Genomic DNA, 11734 nt, shown 5'->3' with positions numbered 1-11734 from the left:
GGATCATTAGCACAGAAGCTTGATCTGGATCCAGGCTGCTTTACCTTTCTCTGTTGGGATTTATTCATAGGCATTTGTTGTGATGGCTCAAGGAAGAAGCAGGATTGTAAAAAGTTGTGTGTTCCTGATATGGCCCAACAAGCCCTAAGCCACCATGTCATTCTCAGGCACTCACCTCCTGTTCTGAGACACCAAAGATCTGAGATATCTCTGGCGTGGGGGGTTCTTAACCTCGGCAGGGTATCTGTGAACCTCTTCAAAGTAAGTAGCATACTTTGCTTATACTCATGGACATTTTTGTGTAGAGAGGATCCATAGCATTCGATAAAATTCATGGATATTGGGTGTTGCTAGCAGCTCTATCATCTCCCATAAGGACTGTATAAAATTGGTCCATTCAGACTTGAAAAGGACATAACACACACATTCACACATACAATATATCAAATGGAACGAACTGAACTAAAACCATTTAATTTTAGGAAGTTAATCTTATTGCTTTATAGTCAGACCTTAATATTTATTCTTTGAAATGTTATTACCATCCATCCTATCAAAAACTAAAGAGATCAGCTTCATGATTACATGAAAGCAGCGTCCTAAGATGAGCACTTCTTTAATGTGATCTAAGAGTGAATATTATAAGACTTGAACCAATTTGAGAAAAGCTTTGAAGAATCAGTATGACTATTTCAGGCAACTGTGAACACTTCGGTATTTAATAACCACCAAATCAGATGTGGTAGGAAAAAGGGAAGGCAACCAGGTACCTGTTTAGATGTATACATACAGCCTGGTCAGTAGCCTTTGGAGGTGATGTGCTTCATTCATGTGTCTGTTTTATTGTGTATGAGATCAGGAAAGGTATCTCTGTGTAGGGAGTATACCATAAACCACCACGACCAGTGGTCCAATTTTTCCTTGATATACTCACCAAAGAACTGAGAAAAGACAAAGCCAGGAGCATTGTGCATAAAGACGGGAGATTTCATGTGTGCATGGGTGTATGCACGTGGAGAAAGAACTTCAAGGGCAAAGAGAAATTTGCTATTCTACATAGTTTTATGGATTATCTGACAGTTTATATTGGGGTTTTCAAAATTTTCATTAAAAGCGTTTTAAAGGTATTTCGCATGGTCCCACTTGTAATAATACTTATTAAAAAAATTTTGGGAAATATTGACATAATGGTAGATTAAAGACTGCTCAACTTCTCTGACATACCTCCCAACAAGAAGGTCGCCTCCCCTTCCATCTGAGCAAGCTCTGCGATAACATGACCAATAGAATGTGGCAGAAGTGATGCTGTTCTAGTTACCAGGCCCAGGCACTAAGAGACGCAGTTTCTACTTCCTTTCTCTAGGAACACTTGTCTTGAAACCCAGCTGCCATGCTGTTAGGAAGCTGAAGTAGCCCCGTGGGGAGGCCCACTTAGAGAAGAACTGAGGCCCATGGCCAGCAACACCAACTGAACTCCCAGCTGACAGCCAGCACCAATGTATTATTGAGCCACCTTGGAAAGCAGATTCTTCACATCAGCTGTTATTGCATGAAGCAGAGATGAGCCAACCCCTACTGAGTCCTGCCCGCACTACAGACTAATGAGAAAAATAAATGATTATTGTCATTTTTAAGAAGTAATTTGTGGGGTTATTTGTTATGCAGAAATATATATTTGAAACAACCTAAAAGATAAAATGAAATCATTTGATTATTCAAATATAAACAGTGCTAATATTTTGATGAATTACATTTCAACTTTTTATGTATAATTTTGAGATTTATTTTTTAAAAACAATTATATTATCTATTTAAAATATGATTTGTTTTTTACTTGTCAAATAAATTTTCTACATTATTACAAACCTTATATATAATTTTAGAGGCTACTTAGTAGTCTATTATATAGATGTATCTTCTATACTTAACCATGCCCTATTATTGGAAATAAATTGTTTTCAAATTTGCTATTATAAGGAAAGCTACTTTGCCTAAAGCTCTATGCCTAAAGTTTCTCTAGTAAGATTCTTTTCTTAAATTGGTTACCAAAATGAAATTATGGGAGCTCAAAAGAGTGATTCATATTCCTATGATAATAAGGCTCATAATGTTGATAGTGACTTTATCAGTGGATGCCCAACTGGAGAAATTAAAGATGATTCTGGGAAATATTCCTAGTATTCTGGGTTGAATAGTGTTCCCTCAAATTCATGCCCACTCAGAATCTCAGAATATAACTTTATTTAGGTATTTGCAAATACAGTTAATTAAATTAAGATGAAATCATAGTGGATTAGGGTGGGCCCTAAATCCAATGGCCGGTGTCCTTATAAGGAGGTCATGTGAAGACCCAGACAGAGACACACACACAGGGAAAAAGACCATGTGAAGACAGAGGCAGATATTGGAGCGATGTAGCTTATAAGTCAAAGAACTCTGAGGATTGTTAACAACTACCAGAGGCTAGGAAGAGGCAAGGGAGGATATTTCTTAGAGCCTTCAGAAGGAACATGGCCCTCTGACACCTTGATTTCAGACTTCTAGCTTCCAGAACTATGAGACACAAAATTTCTGTTGTTCGAAGCCACCCAGTTTGTGGTAATTTGTTAAGGCAGCCCTAGGAAATGAATACAGCTAGCAACAAGATCTGAGGAACACTTGGATCCAGATGGCGGCTTTTCATGTCTGCATACCACAATTCACTAAGGGCCCAGGAAAAGGAAAAACAAAAAAATTACAAGAAGACTTTCAAAGTCCAACATCAAAGTTGAGAATCCTGTTGTCCTCCCTTACTCCGTCCCTATCCCAGGCCTCAACTGTCAGTGTGGATTTATTACGGTGGTGGTTTTTAGCCACTAAGTTTTGGGATAATTTGTTACACAGCAATAGCCAGCTAATTCAGCTTACATTTTGAGTATCTAGGAGGGACTCATTAATAATCTGTCTTAAGATCGTGAGATCACATGGCTTTTCTTGGTGGGATGGAGGTAAGGGGACAGATTTTATAGTATAGGATGGGAAGATTGTCAGGAAGCACTTGGGACAAGCCCAGAGATTATAGCTAAAGGAAATAATTGTAATATCCTTTCTTTTAGTTCCTTTGAGGCAGAAGAGTTGCTGCCTCTTCCTTGTTTTCCCCTTCAGTTGACTTGGTTAGACGTGGTTTCTTGAACTGCTATGGCTTCTACACTTGATCTTATCCCCCAACCTTGGGAAAAACAGATGTCTGGCATTGTAGCCTCTTAATCTAAAGTATCCATGAGGTTGTAAGCCTATGAGTAAGTTTTCTTCACAGCCTTTTTTATTGCGAGACGTCCATGGCTGAATAACTGATGATGATTTTGCTCTTTACAAGTCACTTTGCAGTATGGGTGGGGGACAACTGGACTCTCTCCTCAGATCTGCCCGACAGAGCTGATGTGACCAGATGTCTGATGCTGCTCCTCAGATCTCTGAAGTTGATCGACCATAGCAAAAGATAAACACATGATAGCAGAATATTTACAACATTAATCAAGAAACTTAATCATTGGTGTGGCCAGCATCTTGAAAATAGCATGAAATACGAAGTCAGGCATTTGGGGTTCATGTTTCTCCTTTGCCATGTAGTAATTGTGTGAGTTTAGGGAAGTCATAGAAACTGTGAACCTCATAAGTTTCTGCATAAGTAGAATAGGGGCAATATTAATCACCCAACCTACATCCAGAGGAGTATGGTTCAAAGAGAGAGAAAATTGCAAACTATGAAATGTTAATATAGTTGTTGGCTCTTGTGGGTATTTATTAGTATCTCAGGGAATGTTCACGAAGGGCATATTCTTTGAAAACAAACTCAAATTTATATCAACCCCATAATTAAGAATCATTGTGGTGGCAAATAGGACACTTTACCCACAGAGAGAATTTGATTCTGTATGTTCGAAAGGTTGCCATCTAGTGTGGAAGTTACTCAAGATCTGGCTGAGGTTATCTTAGGTGGGCTCTGGTCCGGGTTGATTAAGCTTCCCATGGAGCCAACTGGGACCCCAATCTACCTCCTGTTGGCCATGTTCAACTCTATGACCCTCACGATGCTGGTGGTGACATCATCATAACCTATCCAAATTTAGAAAGTGGGAAAGTTGTCTTTTGCATTTCTCATAGGCTATTTTGATATTGTTTGTTTCTTCTTTGCCCTCATTTCTCCCCAGCATTAAAAAGTATCGTGTTCACTTCAATGGGTGCCATGTGGTCTTTCCCTTTGACTCTACTGCTTCTTGTTTATGAAAAACAGCAAGTCAACCATGATAAATGGCCAGCAGCCATCTTGCTTCTAAAGTACAGAGACTTTTTTCTTCCCCTTATTTTGTTTTAAAAATAATAAGGTATTTTTTCTTTGTGGAAAAAAAGATCTTATTATTCAGAGGTATGTAGCATAGAGAAAAGCTCTGGAGTCAGGAGACCTGGGTTAAAATCCCTGATTGGGCAAATTACATAAGCTCTTTGGAGCCTCAGTGACTCCTAGAGGATATTATGAGGATCCAAATGTGAAAGTACTTTGCGAAAACAACAAAATGATACACAGAAGTTCTTGTTTCTGCTTTTCTTTTCGGAGGCACCCCCAGTAGGAGTAAGGCAGGCTTTCAGAGATTCTGGTTCAGGGTACTTACTGGAAATGCTGTATCGTGGCATATGTGTATTTGATCTGAAACAAGAGAGTCCTGAAGAATATGTTGCAAATTTATTTCTCACCTCAAAAATTTGTAACCTTACTTTTGAAATCCAGCCCTTACCTGCTCGGTGCCTACCAACAGTTATGGCCCCACCAGCAAATTAGAGACTAGCCTGTGACCCATCCCCTGAGCCTTTCTCCTGTTGATCTGCCCCAGTGGCCACATTCTTTATTTCATCCAGCTCCAAGTCTGGCTAAACCCCAGAAGGGTCACGCATGATGCCTCTGTCTTTTGCCTGACCATGTTTGGCCTGGAGATGAGACTCGTGACTCTGCTCTGGGCCAGATGTGTGGTCTTAACCTAGCTGTGCTTGGATGTACTTGTATCTTCCAAGATCCTTGTCCTTATAAACAGTCAACAGCAATTAATATTATTTTTTTAATTTATGGATAGTCAGCTTTCAGTTTTTGCCTTTACAGAGGATCATAAGAGTAAAATAATGAGAAGACAGCAGTATAAACAAGCAAATGTTACACGTTTATCTCTGGAGATGTCTGACAAGCAGTCCCTCTCCCTTGCCACAGTGTGCCTTGGTGACTGCATCATCACGTAGCCTGTGGCAAAGCAGATACTTGTGAAGCGGATTGTATTTTACCCATAAGAACACTGTTGTAATTGGAAGCTGAGGAGATCAAGGACTAAGCACTCCATAAGTTATAGTTATGACCAACCATGTGTCATAAAATCCAGAAAAAGCAGCAAAGGCCACTAAAATAATGTGAAAAGAGTGAAGCTGTAATTAGAGACTGGTAGACTTGGAAAGGATATTACAGACAATCTACTCTGTGCCCAATATTTTACAGATGAGAATATTTGATAGCGGCCCAGGGTTCCTTTGGCTCTGCTACTCATTGGGGCCACTGATTGGAATGAGACGAACTTAGCCTGGAATCCCAGCTCTGCTATGTATTTGACCTTGGGCAAGGTTATTTCACTTCTTTGAACTTCAATGTCCCATATATAAAACAGAGAAATTAATAGTTAATTCATAGCGTTGTTTTCAAGATTAAATGAGACAATTAATGTAAGAAAAAGACTTAACCAATGGCTAAGTAAGTGACAGTTATTATGATTATGCAAAGGACCAATATACCATAAAGTATATATAACTCGCTCTAGTATGACATAAATTTGGCCTAATTAAAATGAATTTCCAGCAATTCTAGACTAATCTTCTCACAGTTTGGCTTCTACTGGCCTTCGAGTGACTTTTAGAGGTAGATCTGGATTATGTCTTTCAAACGCAGTCCACAGAAACCGAAATCATTTTCTCCATTTTATCTTGCTAACTTTCTCAGCCATAATTAATCATTTGGAGTCTTTTCATTAATCTGAGACTTCTACTTAAAATTCAGATTCTTTTTTAAAAAATAAACATTGGAGAATCCAAATATTTGGAGGCCTCACTAAAGACCTTAGATTTTTGAGGATTTTGAGTGTAAGTCATTATCTAGTCTCCCTAATCTCTCTCTTTCTCTTTTTGCTCTTTTTTTTAAACCACCAATAATTTCAAGTCTGCTTTGAAAGGAGTGCTATCTCAGGGCCGCCTGAGAGGGAAATGCGGCGGGCCGCAAGGAGGGGCACACGAGCTGTTGCCTTGGTGCCAGTGAACAAAGGCCCTGGTGGGTTCCGACAGTGCCAGTGTTGTCAGTAGACCAACATGGGCTAAGGGCAGCGAACGCGGGCAGTAGGGCTGCTGAATTTGAGTGTGCTAAAGTTGCAGAGTGGTGAAAGGCCAAGTGCAGAAACACCGGAAGGACTTGTATAGGATTAGAAGGGGCAGCTGGCTTCCCTTTGGTTCTATTCCTTGGGTGTGCTGCTTGGCAAGACTCGGAGTATGAGCCACAGCAGGTGGAATCCATTTTGATTTTCAGACGAGGCTGAAAATTCCAGAGCCATGGAGGCATCTGAGGGTGGGCTGAGGTTTCTCTTCTGTACCACTCAGCTTTTTGCCAACCCTGGTTCTTTCTGCTGGCCGTGCCTCTTACAGGCAGGACAGCAAGAGAGTTTCTGTTTTGTTTCTAAAGAAACCGAGGGACAGGGACTTAACTAGATTTAAACTAGCAGGTGTGGCTAAACCCTGGCATCAAGAGTTTCTGTACCCCCATGGTAGCATTTTATGGACATTGTTCATAAATATCCTGTTAGCTCTCAGATATAGGAAAAGTGATCTGGTCTTAGAAAAATGCCAGACCAGAGATCCCGCAAAAGTCAAACCCATGACTGGGCGTAAGTCATGCCCTTGGGCAGCCTCTGTCTGGATAGGACATAATTGTGGCCATTGCTGCATTAATAACTTCTTGCTCAGCCACTAGTTGAAGCCACCATTCTTTGGGAAGTGAAAGCTGGACCCTTCCCCCTTCAGAAATCCAAAATGCCGTCAGTGATATCCTTCTCTATACCACCCATTCTGACAGCTTGTGGTGTCTTACAAGTTGCTGAAAGAATGTTGCCTGGAGGGAGGCTCTCTGGGTTAAGACTCGCTATGGATTCAGCCTTCCAGTGTACAGTCTTGACATAAAAGGATGATCTAATATCAGGATAAACCGATTCTAAAATGTTAGACCGCTTCAGAGACATCTGGGGACAATTACTAGAAATACCAAATTCTGGCTCCCACCCTCAGTCATTCAGATTCAATATGTTCCTGGGGCAGGGCCCAGGTATCTGCATTTGTCACAAGTGTCCCAAGTGACTCTGAAACAAGAGGTCATGGACTCTGCCCTATGAAACACTTCTCAAGACAGTATAGAGTATTCATGTTCCTTCTGATTTAGAACTTGAGTAAATCTGGGAAACTTGATGCCTCAGGTGCCCTCAAGACCTTGACGGCAATATGGCTGAGGTGAATGACTGCCTGATCTTAGAAGACCCACCAGGAGCTGCAACCTCTGAATCCTCTGTTTTTCTCTCTGTAGGTGAAGGACGTTGTACTTGGAGTTCTTAAGAGGAAAGGTACCGTATGATGATCGATGTAATGCTGGTAAAAAGTGTGTGATCTTAAACTTAGATACAATTTAATAAGAACTTTCACTTTATCTTTGATTTTCACAATAACTTCATTAGAATTTCACAATAAATTATCTCTCTCATGAAGATGCTGAGGCACAGAGATGTGTTCCAGAGCCAACAGCGATATCCATCATCTCATTAGCTGGAGAACTGACCTTAAAGTCAGGGTCTTGCTCTCCAGACTGGCCATTGGAGAATCTACATGGTTGGAGGCCTCGCCAAAGTGTTTGGCTATAGAGAAGTCTTATGAATTTGGTCCTGATGGTCTTTATCTCTTTGCTCTCTTATCTTCCCAAGTTCTCACGAAACTAGACTAGGAACAGTCCAGTCACCAGCATGGTAGTCTTCCTGGTAGGCCCTCCTGTCTTTCTGTGTAAAATTCATGGAGTCTCATATGACAATTGGTACTGACTATTGGATATAGGCATTACCACTATTACCTTAATCCATAGAGTTAGCAAAAAGAAGTGTAAAATGACCAGATAAAACCTTTAAGTCTTTTATGTGACCAGAGCCTGAAATTGGACCAGCTGTAGCTGAACAGTCTACTTCCACTCTCTTAATGCAGGTGTCCCATGCTTGGCGTAGATTATGGTGAGAGAACTGAGTTGTGGTCCAAAGTTGTCCAATTATCAGCTGTGAGCTTGAAAAGTTTACTAATCTCTTGGAATTTCAGTTTCCTCAACTATAAAATGAGATTTCTTAACTCCAACCTCTCTTTTGGGCCTAATATCCTTCGATCTAACTCCCACCAACCCACTGGGAATGCGAAGGTTTTATGAACGAGTATCTTCCCCAGGAGCCAGCCTGAGGATGAGAAAGCTTCTTAGTGATTTTCCCGGGATGCAGAAAGCAGAAGGCTCAGGGCGTGGGGAAGGCATGGCAGTGGGACCTGTTCCCATTTTCTCGCCCACTGGGCGCATACAGACTCCCATGGCTTCCACCATTCATTTTGCTTTCCGCTTTTGCTTTGCTTCCTAAGGGAAATCCAGGACCTCTTGCAGTCAGAGCAGGATGTGGCGACGAGGAAGCTAACGAGGAGATGTTGGATGCTTTCATATTTAGAAGTGAAGAAAGTGGAGGTCATTTCTAGCTACAGGAAGGCTTGGGCTCCTCGGGGCCATCTGAACTTCTGATGGCGCATGGGACTGTGCTTTCATGATAGCCTCAGAGCCTTAGTTATAGGCGCTCAATAAATGCCTACTGAATGAATGAATACCCTGGCAGGATGGGATCATAACAACTAGAGACAAACCATCTATTTCCCCCTGGGCACAGCCGTTCCTAAGACTGGAGCATGGAATGCCAGGGCCAAGGGTGTGAGCACCACCTCAATTTCTCTCCTAGTACTTCCTTATCTTGTGTTGGTCACAGCTTTCTCCGTTATAAAGACCTTTGAAGAAAGAGGGCGGCTGAGGACCATTTATTTTAAAAATTATTTGATTGTGGTAAAAAACACATAATGTAAAATTTACCATCTTAACCATTTTTAAGTGTACAGTTCAGTATGTTCACATTGTTGGGAAACCAGGACGACTTCTTTTTAAGAGCAAAATACATACGTTTTCAGGAATGAACTGTAACAGGAGAAATGGCTATAGGACGACTTTCTAAAATTTAAATTCAATTTCCTAAACTATTATTAAAGAATTGGCACTATGTTTTTATGATTAAAAAATCCTTTAATCGTTGAGTTTAAGAGAAAGAATTAACATGGTGGCCATAACTAGTACTGATACTTTTGCTTCATCTTTAAATTTTGAGCTTTCTCTTTTATATGAAATCTTTAGATATCACATTTTTATTTATTTCCTCATTGATTAAGTGAGCATCTTCTAAGTCAAATAAAGCTAGGTTATAGTACCACACTTCACTATTAGGTGCTACTGTTTGACCTAATAGTAAAGGGACTGAAGATAGCTGAACAAAACTTTCCTGCCTCCTTTCTTTCCCTACTGGCTGCCAAACTTTATGCTAGGCCCTGTAGATACCGCCACAAACAAGTAAGATGTGCAGTCATTACAATAGAAGAGGAGAATGTCCGTGATGTTCAGGGAGGACCAGTTTAATCTGTCGTGGTGATGCAGGTGAGGCATGGGGTGGTCTGAACCAGGGCAGGGGTTTTGAGGGTGGACAGATTTTGGCTTTTGAAATAACTTGGTAGGTTCATGTTTCTGTGGGAGCCATGGATCCAGGTGGCCTTGACCCCTTTGTTCACTGTCAACCAGAGCTAGTAAAATGGTCACTTGCTGACCTGTTTGGTTTGGCTCACTCGGCATGATGTTTTTAAAGTGTGTTACTTGCAAAAATGAAATACAGATTTTTAGCTTCTCACGAAAAATCAGAAAGTCTAGCAGCAATTGGCTGGAACCAAGTCATGGCTGTCGCTTCAGGCAGGGCATTGACCTCTCAGCCAGCTTGTTCCCTCGTTTAGGTCCTTACATGTTCCCTGTGGGCAGGGCCCGTGTTTAGTGGGCGTGCACTGGTACGCCTGAACCAGTTGTTAAATTGATGAAACCTTCCTATTCTGTTGCTACATAGCTTTCCTGAGCTCCCTCAGTGCCCCTCGTTGCTCCGGGGCACATTCCCCAACAGTACCCCCAAGCCCCATTTCCTTACAAGCTGGCTATGAAGAGGTTCCATCTGGCATCAAAGGCCTCCAGCTCCCTGTTCCAGTGCTAAGTCTCACATTCATTTGCTGACTAGTCCTCACTCTGAGTCTTTTATGGCTGTTAAATACTTTGAATATCGCCACTGCATTTAGGTCACGAAGTCTGTGGCCTCTGGGCTGGACCATGCCATCTTGCCTCCTGGAGCAGGGGACGTGTTCAGTCATAAACGGCTTTGGAGTTTGGGATGATTATTTAAAATTTTTCATGATAAAAGCTGTTTTATTTTCAGAACTATTTACATTTCCATAGCATGGTGCTGAGTGGGATCAATCTGGAGAGAGTTAGGTAAATTTTTATAACTAAGAGAGACAGGAAATTATTTTTTATTTTTGGCGGTCCAACATATTAAGATAGTGTGATTTTCCCCCAACTATTAAATGCCATTCCAGAGACATTTCTAAGTTCTTCACAGTCAGAACAGCTAAAGGTAGCAGTACAGCTTAAATAATAATAACAATAATTAATAATAATACATCTCTTTGTACTTTCTAAAACCAGCCTGATTGCCTTTGCTTCACAAACGGCCTATCTGTGTGAGACCTGAAAGCCAACCTTAGAGGAACCTATTGTTTCTCTTCCAAGAAATCGTTCTGCACCTAGAGAAACACTTGTTCATTTTAATCAGAAACCTTTGGGCTGGCCGGCCGGCCGGCCGGCTGGCTGTGCCACGCTGTAAACGGAGGGCTGAGTGCAGGCCAGGGAATCTGAGCCTATCTTCAGGGTGAGATATTTGATTACACAAGGGATGGGAGCTGATTGCCAGTCCTCCCATCTGGAGAAATATTTCTGGGTGGCAGGAGCTAAGGATAGGGCGACAGAAAGCGATCCACTGAAGAGAGTGGGGTGAGGTGAGGAGAAGAGGCTGGATGCCGGCCGGGCCTGCGTCAGCTGCGAGGAGGCCGGCATCACCTCTCTCCTGTGTCTGTCCAAAAGGGAACTCAGTCGGACTAAATTGTGGTGGGTTCAGTTGGTGCTGTTTCCCACTGGTCTACAGCTCTCCCTCCTCACGATCACCCAGATAAACCCATTTTCACTGCACCGGCTAGTGGGCTCACGTACTGATACCTCCTCTGGGTTTTCCCGAGACGGTGGAGTGGAAAGAAAGACAGGCTCTCCTTGAATACCCCTCCCTCTGGAGCAAAGGCAGTGGTTCTCCCTCTTTTCCCCCTACAGTCGGAATTTATAGTAGTCCCCATTATCCATGGGGGGTAAGTTCCAAGACCCCCCAGTGGATGCCTGAAACCACAGCTATTACCGAATCCTAAACATACCTTTCACTACAGGAAGCACTTTATGGCTTCTCTTTGATGTATCCGAATTGCCAGCTTCACTGCTCTT

The 11734-nt window shown here is 41.8% G+C and overlaps 1 long non-coding RNA gene across 1 annotated transcript; it reads left to right on the top strand.

Annotated features, from left to right (window-relative positions):
• Positions 1 to 7335: 7335 nt before the first annotated feature.
• On the top strand, positions 7336 to 9046 carry LOC120586124 (uncharacterized). The gene is made up of 3 exons (XR_005648596.1): positions 7336 to 7557; positions 7631 to 7667; positions 8707 to 9046. It is a non-coding gene; the product is annotated as an uncharacterized LOC120586124 (long non-coding RNA).
• The last annotated feature ends 2688 nt before the right edge of the window (positions 9047 to 11734 follow it).

This window comes from Pteropus medius, unplaced genomic scaffold (assembly GCF_902729225.1).
Source record: "Pteropus medius unplaced genomic scaffold, Ma_sr-lr_union100, whole genome shotgun sequence".
In the NCBI taxonomy this organism is placed as follows: domain Eukaryota; kingdom Metazoa; phylum Chordata; class Mammalia; order Chiroptera; family Pteropodidae; genus Pteropus; species Pteropus medius.
The sequence above is the reverse complement of the archived record's forward strand: the minus strand, read 5'-3'. Positions and strand labels throughout refer to the sequence as shown.